This window comes from Ochotona curzoniae, unplaced genomic scaffold (assembly GCF_017591425.1).
Source record: "Ochotona curzoniae isolate NIBS_2020 unplaced genomic scaffold, NIBS_Ocur_1.0 contig_883, whole genome shotgun sequence".
NCBI classification, from domain to species: Eukaryota; Metazoa; Chordata; class Mammalia; order Lagomorpha; family Ochotonidae; genus Ochotona; species Ochotona curzoniae.
Genome location: NW_024466599.1, coordinates 42,928,599 through 42,943,285, shown reverse-complemented (window position 1 = coordinate 42,943,285; position 14,687 = coordinate 42,928,599). Strand labels below are relative to the sequence as shown.

Sequence of the window (14,687 nt, the reverse complement as noted above, 5' to 3'; positions counted from 1 at the left end):
GTGGTCTGCAGGGAATTCAGGGACCGCTGTGCCAAATCCACATGTGAGCAATGCTTCACCCTCCAGGGTTTCTGTTCTGGAAAGGAAGTCTCAGGGAAGCCCAGTCTCATCCCTGTGTATACCTCGCTGACTCATGCCCTGTTGGGTTTCCCAGCACAGCCAACTCTTGTCCCTGCTTGCTCCTCTGGGGCTTACTGAGTCATCGTGGGCCCAGGATCTCAGCTGCCAGCCTCCCCAAGACGCTAAACTCACCAACACCCCATTGGCCTTTTTAAAATTCTTCTTATTATTTCAAAAACCATCATACCCCGAATTGACTCACTGCTTCCTCCCCAGGACAGGGTAGTATTTATTGCCCCTAATTTAGTCATGAGGGGCTCCTGATTCTTAGAAGAGTCAGGCAGCCCACACCAGGAAACAGTATGAGCTGGTTATGGGACTGATTGGGGCCTGCTATCTCCTGGTCCTGTGTCACCTCATTGTATGGTGTCACTGTTTGAGTTTTCTTTTGCCACAGTAGCATGTTTCATTACTGACAGGTTCTGGAGATCAGAATCTCTCTAGGCCGAAATCAACATGTGGACAGGACCAGGTCCTTCCAAGTGCTCTAGGGAAGAGCTGTTTTTCTTACTTCTGCATCTTTCAAGACTGTTGCCTTCCTTGGCTCATGGCATTTCCATCTTCAGACGAGATCGGGCGCGTTCAGGGTGGTATGGCCGTAGATGGCATTTCCATCTTCAAAGCCAGCCTGAGCGGGTTATGTCATTTTCCCTTTGTGTCTGTCTGACACTTCTCTACCTCCCTCTTCCTTAGTAAGGACCTTTATGATTCCATAGGGACGACCAGGTCATTGAATATATTAGGATCATTGATTAGCAGCTGCAATTTATTTTCAAGGTTTATTTATTTATTGGAGTCACAGAGAGAGATTTTTTTAAAAAAAAAAAAGGTTTATTTTTATTAGAAAGGCAGATTTATAGACAGAAGGAGAGACAGAAAGATCTATCTGCTGGTTCACCCCCTAAATGACCACAATGGCTGAAGCCAAACTGATTTGAAGCCAGGAGCTTGGAGCTTCTTTTGGGTCTCCCACATGAGCTCAGGGGCCAAGCATTTGGACCATCCTATGGTACTTTTCCTAGGCCATTAGTATGGGACTGGATCAGAACTGGAGTAACCAGGACACAAACTAGCACCTATATGAAAGTCTAGTGTCACAGATAATGGCTTTAACCTCTACACCATGGCATCAGCCCCAGCAACTTTAATTCTACCTTCAGGGTTAATTCCCTTGTGTCATGAACCATAACATTTTCACAGGTTCTGTGTATTAGGACTAGGACATTTTCAAAGGGCTGTTACTCTGCCAGTCACGGTCATGAACCTTTGCCCCATGGTAGGAGATGGTGGCAGTAACCACATAATAATGGTGGTGAGGACCTGTCATCTAGGTGGGTCTTGCTTAACGTTACAGTTTTGTATCTTCCTAATTTTCACCCATGTTTGAACTGAGTCAGCTCTTCACATAGTGACCCACATGTCCAGCTTTCTAGAATTATCCTTAAATATCGGAAATAAGTGACCTGCTCTGAGGTTAGAGGAGTCTGCCCTTCCCACGGATGTTTCCAAGGAGTCCTGGGTGTGCATCTGCTGGCATGGCTCCTGTTCTCTTCTCACTGTGTACAACTTCCAACTTCTGGATCCTTCCATTCTCTCTCACGATCTCCACATACTTCCCATTCACCCTGGGATGGTTTGCTCCCACACAGGAACCTGCCAGTCGTTCTTGAGGCAGGGCTGGGTGAGAACCAAGACAAAATGTCTAATCCACTCTGTCAAAAGCATAAAGATTCCTATAAGGACTCTCCTGTAGGAGAGGAGAATGTGCTTAGTACAGGTAGAATATCCATTATCTGACATGCTCAGTGCTGGAATGTTCCTGGTTTTGAATTTTTGCTTGTTTGGGGGTTATATTGGCATAAACACAATGAAGAATCTTGGGTATGGAGTTCAAGCCTAATTGCAAAATGCCTTTGTTTCGTATAAATTTTATACATAGCCTGGTGATAATCTTACATAGTATTTGGATGCACCTATATTTTGCCTGAAACACATTATATAGGGTATGGTATGGGATTTTACAATACCCTAAAATATGACTGTAGGAGGCCAGAATAAGCCATCCCAAAATATGCCTTTTAAAAAAGATTTATTTATTTCTATTGAAAGGCAAATTTAAAGAGAGAAGGAGACACAGAAAGGTCTTCTGCCTGCTGGTTCACTCCCCAAGTGGCCGCAATGGCCAGAGCTAAACTAATCCGAAGTCAGGAACCAGGATCTTCTTCCAGGTCTCCCACACGGGTGCAGGGTCCCAAAGCTTTGGGCCATCCTCGACTGCTTTCCCAGGCCACAAGCAGGGAGCTGGATGGGAAGTTTAGCAGCTGGCCACGAACCATAGCCCAAATAGGATCCCAGTGCATATCAGGCCATCATTCTGGGCTCAGTGTATGCTTTTTTAGCTAAAGGATTATTGTGAGTGATTATTTGAGAAACAGCAGGCCCAGGAGAAGCTCTGAAGAGAGAAATTACCATTTTATAAGGGAAATTGTCATTTATACAGCATATCTCTGTCTCTAAGGGTGAAGAAGCAGCCCCAAGCCTCACCCTGGTTTAGTGGGCAGCTCCTTCCACAGCCTGCCTCTCCTGCACCCTTCTTTTGTTTAGCTGGAACTTCTAGTCAAGCTCGTATTGGAGATATTTCTCTGAGTTACTCTCCCCAAACTGCTGCCATGTTTGTATGAGATAGGCATATTAATCAACTTGTCTGTTTTTCTCTATTAATCATCCTTTTGAAGCAGGGACCTTGGGAAAAAAGCTAGAAAGTCAGAAAGAAACACTTTTTCTCTCTTTTATACCCCCCTCCAGGTTTTAAAGGACCTGCATCATGGTTCACAACCTGCATGCTGGAAAACTCCGCACTCAATAGAATCTGCCCTTGGCCTCCTGCTCAGGCTGGACGTAAGTGTTTGTGTAATGCTTTAATGCCCACAAAGCAGGTTTTAGAGCATCCATTATCCCATCTAATCCTTACACAGCCTGAAAATGGGGATAATAATTCTGTTTTTACAGTTGGATGTTGGAGCCCAGGAAATGCGTTCTCCAAAGAGGATGTGTGGTGTGCTGATGACTTTGAGCTGAGAGCACTTGGAAACAGCAGGTACAGACAGAGGCTTTCTCCCGCCCCCTCATGTGCCTGAAGACCTGTCTTCCTTTGGAAGAGAGATCCTAACAAGAAAGCTTCTCAGCACAGTAGGCATCTTCCCTTGGCTCTTCCGCACAGTGTCTCTGTCACCCCCAGGAGCCTCAAGCTCTTGTTCCCCGCTGTGACTCAGGAGGCTGCACAGGCTCTGGTCATTTGTCCCTCTTTCAAGTCTCATTAACTGTGACTCTTGTGTACACACAGGTAGCATTAATGTTTTTGTCCTGTTGCTCTGTCTTATATCAATGTGTAGACTGGCCAAAACACCTGTGTGGATGGAGGGAAGGTGTTTCTTGCTCCCCACCTGGGGAAGACAGTAAAATACTGGAGCAGCATACTGTTGGTCACACAGCCAACAAGGGAAGTTGGAATTCCTGGGCCCTGGACTTTTCTCAGTGTGCCCTTTCTTTATTTGCTCTTCATGGGAGTGGAGAAGTGAAGCACAGTATGCCTGTTCCTGAGGCCTTCAGACACCCTGACTGAGGCCAGAAGGCCCCCAGGGACTCTCCTGGTTTTCCGGCCCTTTGAGAAGCTGGGGGCTGCGTGTACCCAGGGGTGGACTCTCCCCAGGCCCAGTTGTCTACATGAAGCCAAAAACAATGTGTGCTCCATCTCAGTGGGCTGTTATCCAGCTCTGCTCTGTAATTAGCAGAATGACGTGAATTATTCCCCAAACAAAAGCCCAGAGAACAGGGTAACAATCTCTGCTTCATTTGTATACTAAATAACTGCACTTGGAGTTGCGTTTGTTTACACAGCTCCTTACACAGCTTTCTGGTTTCTTTTTGTCAGGAAACTTGTAGAAGAAGGAGGATGTCTTCCTCCTCTGCTTTCCCTAGGGCCTGACAGAGGCGTTAGTTTTTCTGTGAATGGGTCTTCATGCGTTTCTAACACTGGGCACCATCATGGCACCTTGGTGACAATGAACGGAGCCAGGTCACAGACTCAGCAACAAATATAGAGGCAGTGATGTATTCCCTCACAGAGCGTTTGATGACCTCCTATTTCATCCAAATATCAGGTGTGAAAGAGGCATGCCAAAGGCAGAGTGACTAAAACTATTCAGCAGACAAGGCGGTCAGAAGTGATGATAAATCCTATGGGAAACAAATAGGAGTGGAGGCCCTGGGAAGATAGAATGGTCAGGGAGGACTGCCGATGCTCAGAGGAGACAGTGCTTGACTTCTCTTATGTGTAGTGCACGGGAGCTGTGAATTAAACTGAGAAAAGATAGAATCGTAGCCACCTACTCAGGAGCTCACAGAAAAATGTGATTCAGAAAGATGGTTCAAATTTGGAGCTTCCATACCCTCCTACTAGGGAAAAGGAAAGGGACTTTTATAAAAACACAGTTTTTTAGGAGTGGCGTGGTACTTAGGAGAAAAGATAGGAACTGGGATACTTCTGTGAGAAGGTCTGTTTGGATGACTTCTTTTTTTTTGGATTAAGATTTACTTATTTTTTTAATTTGAAGGTTAAAGTTTCAGAGAGAGAAGGAGAGATTGAAATCTCCCATCTGTTAGTGCATTCTTCAAACGGCAACAAGTGTTGGAGTTGAGCCAATTCAATGCCAGGATCTTGGAGCTTCTTCCAGGTCTTCCATGTGGATGCAGGGGCCCAAGGACTTAAGCCATCCTTTACTTTCCCAGGCATATTACCAGGGAACTAGATGGGAAGTGAAACAGCCAGAGCTCAAATTGTGCTAGTACAGGATGCTGGTGCTATGTAACTGACTATACCATGGTACTGGCCCCTTGGGTGATTTCTAACTTTGTGGAACTTCTTTCTAGTGATGGGGGTTAGTCTTTTCTGGGCAAGAAACCCCCAGTTGAATTTTTGTTGTTGTTGTTGTCCCAGTTGAATTCTTTTGGCTTTCAGACCAAGGGAGGTTGGGAAAAACCCTCTTCCTGGTGGTATTTTCTGGATCAGTTTATGCTCCCTTATAGGATGCTGGAGGCTGCCCCATACCACAGAAGTAGAGAGAGGGCATGCCAGCATGGGCAGAGTATGGTGGAGGCCCTGGCCAAGGAGGAACTTTCTCCCTGGAGCATGAGGTTTAGGCAGAGAATTGGAAAAGGAAGGTAGGGCTAGCATGTGAGGGGTTTGTGGTCTCTAGGATCTTGCAGTGAATTTTCTAGAAGCCCTGGTTCTTTCTTCTTAAATATTTATTTATTTTTATTGGAAAGTCAGATTGACAGAGAAAATGAGATACAGAGAGAAAGATCTTCCATCCACTGGCTCACTCCTGCAATAGCCAGAGCTAAGCTGATCTGAAACCAGGAGCCAGGAGCCTCCTCCGGGTCTCCCATGTGAGTGGAGGGTCCCAAGGCTTTGGCCATCCTTGACTGTTTTTCCAAGCCACCAGTAGGGAGCTGGATAGGAAGTTTAGCAGTCAGGACATGAATCAGCACCCATATGGGATCCTGACATGTGCAAGGCAAAGATTTAGCTGCTGAGCCGTCACACTGGGCTCAAAGTCCTGATTCTGAAGGCTCCTTCAGTATTTTCTGTGGAACCTCAACTCTTTTAGAAGGGCTTGGGCCAGGAGGTGAATGGAGAGGGACAGTGGTACCGCATGCTGGCCCAGTTCCCAGTACTCCTCGGGCTGCCTGCACACAGAGGAGTCACATGGGGGTGAGGGAAATTGAAGAGACTAGAACCTGGGCAGCGGAGAACTGGGCTTCCGTGCCAGCCCCACTGCCCTAAGCAACATGGTGCTCTTTTTTCTGACCTCACTGTAAAGTGTGATCCTGTGTATGCCAGTGGGCAGGAGGTGCTGGGCCCACAGCAGGGTCAGTTCCTGGGCCTATGCTAGCACACTTATGGAGCAGGTGTGCAGAGAACACTCTTTCTGCCTATTCTTAGGGGAAGCCACAGGCAGCTTGTCCACTTCCCTTGGTGTTCTCCATCTCTCCAGGAGGGAGCTGTGTATACTTCCAATGAAAATCAACTGGAAGGGCTAATGTCAAGGGCACAGAGCCTCGGAGTGGCAGAGTTGGGATTCAGTTTCTGTGACTGCCAAGTTGCATAATGCTGTTGGGTGAAGATGGGACAAGTGTTAACTTAGTCCCTTCCTTCAGAGTGGGGAGCTGAGGGAGACCTAAACCACACCACTCCCAGAGTTTGAGAGGACCATGCAGTCCGAGCCTGGCTCCTGCAGAGAGGGGTGGCTGCTTTGCACAGGCTTCCTGTGCTGAATTCCCTCCTTTGTGGGATCTGTGAGAAGGGATGCCCGGAGAACTTTTCCAGAGAACTCCCAAATTGAATCAGTAGAGGTAAGGGTTGAGTGTTGCGGTTTCCAGATTGAGTGAGGCCCTGGGTCAGGTCGTGGCTTTGCCAGTGTTCTCTCCCAGTGCTGGGAAGGGGGCTCTAGTAGGGATATGCCATGCCTGATTCAGGAAGGGGAGTCCTGTTCCTTCTTTTCTCTCAGGCCCCTTTAACTCTTCACCAATGCCAAATTCCCTGAGCATCCCTGCCCAGGTCTTGAGGGAGCCAGGAAAAGGCACTCAGGGCCTGAGGCAGGTGGTGGCCTTAAAAATATGTGTGTGGGGTCCGGCGTGATAGCATAGTGGTTAAAGTTCTCACCTTGCATGCGCCAGGATCCCATTTGGACGCTGGTTCTAATCCCATTGGCCCTGCTTCCCACCCAGCTTCCTGCTTGTGGCCTGGGAGGACAGTCAAGGACGGCCTGAGGCCTTGGGACCCTACAACCCGCATGGGAGACCCAGAGGAAGCTCCTGGCTCCTGGCTTCAGATTGGCTCAGCTCCAGCCATTGCAGCCACTTGAGGAGTGAACCACTGGACGGAAGATCTTCCTCTCTGTCTCTCCTCCCCTCCGTGTATCTGCCTTTCCAATAAAAATAAATAAATCTTTTTCTAAAAAAATAATAAATAAAATAAAAATATGTGTGGGAGTGAATTTAGAACCAACATATGCCCCGCCCCAGGTAAAATCTTGCTTTTCTAATTGTCTCTTCAAAAAAGTTTTTTAGTGGATATGTGTCCTCTGCAACCAGTGATGGGGCAAAGAAATCATCCCCTCATCCGCCAGCAGTCCCTTGGGCAGTCACTGCTAACTGCTGTGGTCCCTTCACAGCTTCCTCCACCCTCAGTATTTGGATGGCTTTGTGCTTCACCCTCCATCCATATGTTGAAGCTTGAACCACCACCCCCCACCCAATCCCCAAGGGTGCATCCCTCACCTGCATTTGGAGATGGGCCTACATGGCAGTAATAAAGGTTAGGGGAGGTCTGAGAGTGGGGCTTAATGTCAAAAGGACTGATGTCCTAACAGGACGAGGAAGAGAGGAAGAGAGCCCCCCGGCTCCAGACCCAGGATGTGCCCAAAGAAAAGGCCATGTGAGGACGCAGGGAGAAGGCAGCTACCTGCAAGCGACAGGAAGGGCTTCATCAGAAAGCTACCCTTACAGCATCTCACTCTTGGTCCTGGCTCTAGAACTGGGCAAACAAACTTCCACTTGTGCCAGCCACCCAGTCTGCAGTATGTTGCTATGGCAGCCTTAGCCTGATAACACACACGGAACCTTTTGCAAAGACCCCACACAATGGGAATGTGCTTATTGTGTGTGTTTATTTGAGCAGAAATGGATCTGGGTTTATCCTCATGTTCCTTGGAAACTTACCTTATTGTTACCACTACTTAGTGGCTCTCTGACCCCTTCTACCCACAGCCAGTTCCATTAAGACATCCTTCAAGGCCTCCTTCACCATCTAGCTGGCCTTGGACCAGTCTCCCTGGATTGGCATCTTCCTCCTGCCCCTCCCTCACCCAGGTAACTGCTGCAGCCTCTTCTAGCTCTCTCCTTCTGCCCTTGCCCCCTTCATGCTGTGCCAGCGGTACTACTGCTCAGCTTGCAGCCCTCTGGGGCTTCCCAGCCCACTCAGAACAAAGAACAAAATCTTCAGCAGTAACTGTCAGGTCTGCACCCACACACTCCCCTCCTCTCTGACCTGCCCTCCTACCCTATCTGTCTGCCAGTCTGGCCTCCAAGAGGTTCCAGATCACACCAAGCACCCTCCCTAATTAAGGCACCTGCTGTCCCACATGCCTAAACGGCTCTTCTGTAAAAGTCCTGGGGTTTCTTCCCTTGCTTCCTTCTGGTCACTGCCCCGCACCCATCTTTATTATTCTTCCCCACACTTTCTACCACCTGGACTACTGTAAACTTGTTTGTTTGTTTACGGTCTGTCCTGCTGCCCTGAGATGTGGATTCCATGAGCAATGAACCTTGGCTTGTTCCCTACTGCAGTCCTAGTACTCAGAGCAGTGCCAGTTTCATGCCTGGTGCTTGGTAAATATTTAATGAGTGAAAGAATGAATACATTTCCCCAAGTCAATAGACATAAACATAACAACCTTTTCAACATTGCAAAACACATTGCTAATATGGACAGATCACCGTTCATTTAGCCATCCCCCATTTGTGATCCTGAAGTTTCTTCTTTTTCTTCCTTTAAACAATATTGCAACAAACATTTTTGTACAGCTGCCCTTAATATTGGTCCCTTTATTATCCTAGAATATTTTCTTTAAAATTGAGGGCTGGCATGATGGCTCAATCATGGCTAAATCATGTACCTTCAAGTGCCAACATCTCATAGGGGTGCAGGTTTGTGTCCTGGTTGCTCCACTTCCCTTCCAGCTCCGTTCTTATGGCTTGGGAAAGCAGTGGAGGATGGCTCAAGTGTTTGAATTCCTACACTTCCTAGACCTGGAAGAAGCTCCTGGCTTTGGATCAGCTCAGCTCTGATCATTGCAGCCACTTGGGGAATGAAGCAGCAGATGGAAGATCTGTCCTTCTCTTGTAAATCTGTCTTCCCAACAACAACAATAATAGTAATGATGATAAAACTGGATTGATATATCAACAGGTAGACACAATTTAAGTTTAAATAACCATGACTACTTTCCCTTAATCACAATTCATAGGAAAATTCCCAAGTTTAAGGCATCAACCATTTTCCCAAACTGAAATCAGGGAAATAATGTTTTTTTGTCACACAAGGTGGCCTCTGTCCTGGACCTCTATGCTGCAACAAATACAAAAGACTTACATTTAAAAGACTAACTAAGAGCTTTTGTTATTTATGGTCCTTCATTTCCCCAGTGTCATCTGCAACTGTGAGCATTTGTTATTTATTTGAAAGGTAGAGTTACAGAAATAGAGCAGGAGAAGCAGACAAAGAGAGACCTTCCATCTGCTGTTCAGTTCTCCAGTGGCTACAATGTCTAGGGCTGAGCCACAATCAAAGCCAGAAGCTGCTTCTGAGTCTCCCACATGGGTGCAGAAGTCAAGCACTGGGGCCATCCTGTGCTTCTTTCCCAGGCACATTAGCAGGGAGCTAGACTGGAGGACGAGCAGCCTGGACTCCAGCCAGTGCCCATATGGGATGTTAGCATTACAGGTCATGAGTTAAACCACTCTACAATAATGCTCACGCCAATTGTGAGCATTAGTGTGCATGACCAACATCCCAAGTCTCCACATTTCCCTGTTCCAACATCAAAACAAGAAGTTGATGAGTCCTGGTGCTGTGAAGTTTGTAAGTTGTGCTCTTGCTGACTTTGCGACAGATGCTATTTGTCATAACAAAGAATGTGATTGACTAATATGTGCTACCTGCTTTTATGTCACAGATTCAGGATGTGTTAGCAAAATCAATTACTGTGTCTATATAGTGCCAACGGCCTACATTCTGATTTGTGATTCTAGTGTTCATGAATTAGCAGAATATTCACAAGTATTGTTCACAGATTTTGTATCAGTCAACTATTACTGCATAGCAAACTGCTTGGTGGTTTAACCCTACAACAATTCATTTGCTCTTAAGTAAATTGAGCCAGGCTCAGCTGGGCAGTGTTTGCGCTGGTCTCCTGTGTGGTCACTTACACTCATGTGCCTTAGGTCTCTTCTAAATGACTTATTGTCTCCTTGGCTCTGCTGGGCTTTTTCGTGGAACACAAGAACATTCCATGAGTCTGAAAGCAAAAGCACTGTGGTTGAATAGGACCTGGCCTTTGAATTGCACAGTGTTACTTCTGTGTCCTTGTATTGAACAAATAAAGCCAGAGGAGTCCTAGGAGAGAGAAATAAACTTTGTCTCAATGGGAGGCCTGGTCGAAGCCATATTGGAAAAGGGCTAAATTTAGGAGATGGCGAGTTGTTATGTAGTAATGTCCCGTGGCTTTGAGGAACATTTGGCCACATTTGAATAATTTGTTTTTCTTACATTTGTAAGATATGTGAAACATGTTTTGCTGATTTAGCAGATACTAAAATTCTAGTTGTCAAGTTTTATTTTTATTATAATGTTAAATAAGAATTACATCAAAATTAAAAATTCAGCTTTACTTAAATAATAGTGTTCTTGAGAATTTAAGTTTACTGATTAAATTTTGTATTTTGTTTGAAATTGGTGACTTTTAAAGGCTTTAAAGGAAAACCATTGATACGGTCAACTCTGATCCCTGAGGAAGAATATGGATTGGGACTGATTTAGCAAGCATGACAGTTAACCCTCTTAAGAAAGACATCAGAAAAGGAAAAGCGTTCAAAAGGCAGTCTGTTGCTTCAGGGAGCAGCATTCTGTTGAGCAGAGAACTCCATAGATTCTAACATGAAGCTTTAATGGCTGATGAAAACTGTCAAACAAGTAAAATTATTCTCAGCAAATTTATAACTTGAGCAAGTGAAGGCATCCTCTGCATTTCCTATTTTCTGCTAATGGATCTAATTACAGATCCAGCAACCAGGGGTCCACTGCCTCCCCTTGCACTCTTCACTGCCTTTAAGAACCCTAAAATTGTATCAGTTTAACTCTTCCCAAAACCTGTTTTGAGGGTAGGCAGGAGAAGAGGACGGAGTCATTCCGGGAAACCCGTGAGTTGTCAGATTCTTCAAAAGGGATTGGCCTCCTGGGAGCCTCTGGACCCAGGTGGGGCTGCGGTGAGCCTAGAGCAGAGGGGCCTCCGTGAGTCACCACAGCAGTAGATGCAGGGCCTGATATCCACCTGGGATGCCACACCCCTCGTCCTCTGCTGGCCCATCTCTCTGGGGAGGTGCAGGCTGTTGGCATCACTTCTGGAAACCAAGGCAGCTGCTTCTCTGTTTGTTCAACTGTCTCAGCACAGTGCCCTCTGTACCTGTAGGAATCACCGCAGAGTGCCAGCCTGGGCGAACCTGCTACCTCCAGCAGTCTTGGTATTGGAGCAGCAATGCTGAGGCCGCGAGATCAGAGAGAATGTTCCCTGAAGGAGGCCTGGGGGAGACTCCCTGCCTGCTCCTCAGTAACAGCAGCAGGAGGCTCAGTGCCCGGGACTGCCATGTGAATTAGGAAGGCTCATGTTCTCCCTGTTGCACTGTAAGACAGCCCAGTTCTAGTAAATCAGAAAACATGTACCAGTACCAGCTCAGGGAGTGAGTTTACCAATGAGAACGTCAACATGTTAAATGAAGCTAACAAAATCCTCCTTTCCTACTCCCCTCTGCTTTCTGTGGCTGCTGCCTTTCTTGCTGTTGAACACTGCTTTGCTTGTGAATGTGAGGATGGTGGGTGGGGAAGGCAATCTTCTGTGTGGGGGTGCTGGCTGTAAGCTCTGCTGCGAAGCCTGATAACTGCAGTTAAGATTGTCATAGGCTCGGGGCAATGTCCAGGCCACCTCATCTGACTCTGACTCAAGCATAGATGGATTTGCTTTGTCTATGCCTATATCCACAAAAACGAAAGTTGGGGGCCCAGTGCAATGGCTTACTAGTTAAATCCTAGCCTTGCAAGCACCATAGGGGCACTGGGATCCCACATGGCTGCTGGCTTAATATCCAGCTGATGCACTAGTCATCCAGCTGTCTGCTTGTGGCCTGGGGAAACAGTAGAGGATGGCCTGAGGCCTTGGGACCCTATGCCCATGTGGGAGACACAGAAGAAGCTCCTGGCTCCTGGCTTCAGATCAGCTCAGCTCTGGCCGTTATGGCCATTTTGGAGAGTGAACCAGCAGACAGAAGATCTTTCTCAAAAAATAATAGCACAAATTTGGAAATAACTTAATGATCCATTATTAGAGGTCTAATGAAGTGTGTTCCAATGTGTCCACTCAAGAGCATATAATGGAGTCATGAAAAAAGACTGATGCAAGGGAGTGTCCCTTTCTACTCAGTTCAAATGTTTTTGAAAGTTAATGTTGCTTAAAGAGAACACAGCAGAAATCCTCCCTTCTGCTCCATCTCCCAGCCACCAAATTCACCTTCCTTCAGGCTAGCATATGAGCATTTCTCTCAACTTTTACTGGTGCCCTAGGCACATTGAGGTGTATATGGATAGTCAATCCTTGTGTTCAAAACCACATGCATGGAAGCTCACTATGCCATCTCCCGCTGCCTCCCAGGGTATAGGCAGTAACAGGAAGTTGGTATTGGGGTGGAACTGGGATTTGAACTGAGGTACTCTGATAAAGGATGCAAGGCTCCCAAGTGACAGTTTAGGCTTAATCACTGTGCTGAATGCTAACCCCTGTTTTTTCAACACTTCTTTACTAAGTAGCTTCTATATGCTATGCACTCTTTAGGCATTCAAAATTCAGTAATGAACACAACAGACATACTTTTTCCTGGAGCTTTTATTTTTGTGGCAACTAAAGAAATAAATATATAGGAGAAGTGGTCAGTGCTGCGGAGAATAGCAGGGCAGGGGGCAGAGAGTGGCAGTAGGTGTGGGTGGTGGAGGTGGTGATGGTGGGTTTTTTGCTATTTTATTTCAGGTAGTGGTGAGAGACCAGAATCGTCAACCAAAATATAAATTGTTGAGTTGAAAGCAGTCATAAAGAAGCAGATGAATGAAGTCTTTCTGCTTTTCCTCTATTTTCTCAAAAGCAGCATAGATTGACAACAACAGAAGATATCCTACTTTTGCTCCTTGTACCAGGCAGAGCAAAGGTTATGTCCTGGAGCTGGCATAGTGGCTTAGTAGTCTAATCATGTGCTCTGCAGCACCAGCATCCCATATGAGCACCAATTCTAGTCCTGGTTGCTCTGCTTCCTATCCAGCTCCCTCCTTATGAGCTGGGAAAGCAGTAGAGGATGGCCCAGGTCCTTCGGCCCCTGCATCCACATGGGAAACTGGGAAAAAATTGGACCCTGGCTTCAGGTCAACTCAGCTCTGGCCACTGCAGTCGTTTGGGGATTGAACCAGTAAATGGAAAATATCTCTCTCTCTCCGAATTTGCTTTTCCAATGAAGAAAAAAAATACATAAATCTTACCAAAAAAAGCATGAAGACAAATGTGGATCCTCATTGGCCTAGCCTGAGGGATCTGCATAAACAGGCTTCCTCATCAGTATGCATCTGTTCTTTGTTTGCTTTCCTACAAATTGAATTCCCTGGAGACCTACAGTCCTACAGTTCTCTGAAGACGCTGTAGAAGCTGGAAGCACATTCTCTGGATATTGCCCATGTGTATATAAACTACATGTGTTAATAAACTTGTTTTTCTCTTGTGAATCCATTTTGTTACAGAGGTCTGTTCCAACTAAGAACCTATGAGGAGTGAAGAAGGAAATGATTTTCCCAATAACTGTCAGGAAAAGATTTCCTAAGCCTGAAGAATATAAGCAAGTGATTGATGCTTGAGGATGCTTCCGCAAGTTCACAGGAAAATGCAGTTAATGGGTAAGTTTATTTTGGTGCAGACATGTTTTGAAATCCATGCAGCTTTTACATTATATACATCCTCCACAAACTTCGTGAAGATCTTTACATACAAAACAAAGGGAGCTGCCCAGGTAAGGTGGTAGGGTACGTGACAGGAGGGGCAAAGCAGCTGTGGTAGCAGGCACTGAGTGACTATGTATTGGGAGAATTTCTCACTTTTTTCATGTCTGTATCATTCCATTGTATGTGTGTACTATAGCTGAGTTAGGCAATCTCCTGCTGATGGAGATTTGAGAGACTTCTGGGCTTGTGATTACAAACAATATTGCAAATAAATAACCTTATCAGTTGGCCTTTTGCTCATGTGCACATATATTAGAATTACTTGGGCAAGGGTATGTGTACTTGTGTTTATAAATAAATATGTAAAATAATGTATATTATTTATATATATGATTTATATGAATCATATATATAAACAATATGATATATATCATCTCTCTCTCTTTACACACACACACACACACACACACACACACACACACATAGCCAAACTGTAACCAACAAGGTAGTGGACTACTTTGGTCTGCTGCCAACAAAGTATTGATTTTTAAAATCCATTTTATTTAACAAATATTTATTGACTACATTCCATGAAGCAGATACTAGTCTGAATGTTGAGGGCTGAGATCTGGTGCAAGAAATCACAACTTGTAAATTATATCCTGACTCACAAAGCAGATCCACCATGCCAGAACAAGCT

At 45.8% G+C, this 14,687-nt stretch overlaps 1 long non-coding RNA gene across 1 annotated transcript; it reads left to right on the top strand.

Annotated features, from left to right (window-relative positions):
• The first annotated feature begins 2,933 nt into the window (after positions 1 to 2,933).
• LOC121164618 lies at positions 2,934 to 13,841 on the top strand. Its single transcript, XR_005885140.1, has 3 exons — positions 2,934 to 3,018; positions 3,130 to 3,217; positions 13,790 to 13,841. It is a non-coding gene; the product is annotated as an uncharacterized LOC121164618 (long non-coding RNA).
• The last annotated feature ends 846 nt before the right edge of the window (positions 13,842 to 14,687 follow it).